Raw genomic sequence first — 2,935 nt, forward strand, 5'->3', positions numbered from 1 at the left:
TCAGAATCCCTGTTGAGAGGTTTGCCTCATCTGCTTCAGATAGGGGATGGGTGTTGTTGTATGTATGTTGAGAATCGCACTGGTCACTGCTGCTCTGGAACATGTTCTGAAGTCCTCTTGCCGCAAGAAGTCAGAAATCCAATCCCATAGGGATCGGCAGCTTTTCTGCCAATCAGAGCATCCAATCCAATCCAATCATATGGATTAAGGCTCTTGTGCTCTTTGTGGGTTTACGAAAAACTGCCTTTGGCATGCTGTAGTCTAGAGGTACGTCTTACTACCCGCCACTTTTTGGTTTACAGCAGACCTTTCAGTAACTTTTCAAGTCTGCGTGAATATATTCCTGACACATTGCAGTAGCGATATCACTTTTCCAAAAAAGCTCTACCTTTTTTCATTAAAAAGCTGTCCATGAGCTCCAGTCAAGTGACTTTGGCGTCGCTTTTTTCTAAAAGTACTCATTACCTATCATTTCTTGCGATGAGAGAAGGATGATTTCCGCTTTTCAGCGATACGCTGGATTTTTGGCATGTTGGGTAACTCGGAGACCTGTTATGAGCCCAGAAGAGATGAACGAAGAACAGATGATGCTGTGGCCGCGCTCCAGTGGCGCAATCGGTCAGTGCGCGGTACTTAAATGGCAGTATCTGTTGAGCAATGCCGAGGTTGTGAGTTCGAGCCTCACCTGGAGCATGCTTTTTTTGGAATGCCATAGTTAATCTGCAGTTGCCGCAACTGCCGATTACAGACCTTGCCGACCCTACCTTCCAAACTTGGAGAATGGATAGCTTCTGAAGGAAATAAAATAAAGGTTGGTAACCAGTCGCAGCGAGCCCCAGTGGCCTAATGGATAAGGCACTGGCCTCCTAAGCCAGGGATTGTGGGTTCGAGTCCCATCTGCGTTGACAAATATATTGCTTGCCTCTTTAGACTAAGTACTCCTTCCATGTGGATCTTAAAACGAGGCTCCTCCTTGAAGACTTAAATCTTCAAGGAGGAGCCTGAACATATAGGAATGGCAATCACCAGTTTGCAGTGTTCCTCGGATGACGTAGCGCAATCGAGAATCACAGAGGCAGCTGACCAGCGTCTTTGGGAAAATGTTCACGGGTCCACTTGTCCGAAACCTAATCTTCTGCAGATTTTCTGCCAATCTGTCCATACGCAAACTGCAAAGCCACTTTTCCTGATGCCAAAAATGGGTATGGCTCCGCAGCCCAATCACAGGACCAGTTATACTGTAGATTAAAGCCCGCCTCCCAAGGCCACCATTCTTTTTTCTGTCCTCACTGCTCAAGCCGGTTATACTAGGAGTATGTGTGAGTTTTTATTTTTTGCCCTCACCTTGCCGGTTTCTTCTGGCCTGCCGCACAGGTTCAGCCTCTCCTGTTGCAAAGGTGAGGGTCAGGTAGGTATGAAGATTAAAAAAAAAGAGTGTGCAAATACATGGGCATAATTAATTGTAAATCTTTTTAGGCCTATTGACAGCACTGTTCCTCAGAGTGCATATGCAGGGGTTAATGGATTGTAACTCTCTCCAGTCCAGCCCTTTGCCATCACTGCTTCTCAGAGTGAACTTATGGATTATCACCAGCACTGCTCCCCAAAGACAGAGTAAGCTGCTCAATTTGGGATGGAAAGTCCTCTTCAAGCTGTGATAAAGCTGCTACACATGCAAGATCCTGCTATTAGAATCCAGCTAGCGGATTGCATCACAAGGATTGTACAACCTTTAAGCAGTGCTTGGCCTGCGATCACCTGGCAGGATGCTGTGCCGGGTTTCCCCTGCAGGGGCAACAGAGAAAAAAGAGTTTATGAACTGTCAATTACTAGCCCAGCCAAGCAGCTACATCCACAAGTTCCGCTCTAACCCTATGGCAGTCAGGTATAGAGTTTTGCCCGGGCGCACCCATAGGCCAGTAATGGCACAAGAACATAGAAGCGGACCTTTTGGCTGGCAGTAAGGTCTCAGGGGCATGGTAGTTTCTGAATGAATTGACATCAGCAGTGATTTCATAGTGGGGCTGCTATGGATATGCTGCATTGCTCATCCGGGACTGCAGTTACCTTGAGTTGGTACAGATCTCACCACACACACACACACACACCAATATCTAATGTCATAGGGGACGGAAGAATTCACAATCCTCCTTTCTTCTTTTGAACAAACCAAGATGACTCCCTCCCTAGAAGAACAAAAGCTCTTTTGAGGGTTCCTCTTGTTGGTTGTGCGTCCAGATTAAACACTGAGATCTTGAGGAATGCTGGATTAAGTTCTACTTGCTTAGGCTATTACATGACTGGATATAACATTGTGAAGAAAAGTGTGTGTATCTGTGTATCACAGATAAGCATCCACACAGGGACCAGCATTCCACTATAGCGCCCTCTACAGCTCAAAAGACATATCAGTACATTAGTATATGCTGTTGTATTTCCAACACTTCTGCCCAACTTGCCCAGTAGGTCTCGGGTTGTGGGAGCTTACAAAAGTTTGAGCATATACTGTTCAGAGTATATGCTCATGGGTCGTGTTAAGAGTTCAAGACGGATATGGTCAGGTTTTTCTTCTCATGTTTCAGTCCATTCATTACCATCAAGGTTCCTTGGTGCAAGCGAAGCTGGGTCATATGTACACATATCCAAATAGTGTCTCGTAATCCTTTCCAGTCCAAAGATATCAAGCTTTATTCTCTAATTGTCCTAGTAGTACAACCAGGAGACTTCAGACTAGTCTCACACAGTACCAGGTGGCGCTGTGGAGGATTTCTGCCAGTGAGTCCGAGATCTCAGAGAGCAAGCACACGCGCGCGCACAGCAGCGTGGGTGACGAGAGACGCCGAGAGGACGAGGGAGGCGGCGGGACCGGGGGTCGGCGAGACAAGCTGGAGGACCAGAGGTCGGAGGACGGCGGGACGGAAGACGGTGGGACCAA

At 47.1% G+C, this 2,935-nt stretch overlaps 1 non-coding gene across 1 annotated transcript; it reads left to right on the forward strand.

Annotated features, from left to right (window-relative positions):
* The first annotated feature begins 832 nt into the window (after window positions 1-832).
* Window positions 833-905, forward strand: TRNAR-CCU. Its single transcript has one exon. It is a non-coding gene; the product is annotated as a tRNA-Arg (tRNA).
* The last annotated feature ends 2,030 nt before the right edge of the window (window positions 906-2,935 follow it).

Source organism: Nanorana parkeri, unplaced genomic scaffold, assembly GCF_000935625.1.
Source record: "Nanorana parkeri isolate BGI_ZX_2015 unplaced genomic scaffold, ASM93562v1 scaffold2769, whole genome shotgun sequence".
Taxonomy (NCBI): domain Eukaryota; kingdom Metazoa; phylum Chordata; class Amphibia; order Anura; family Dicroglossidae; genus Nanorana; species Nanorana parkeri.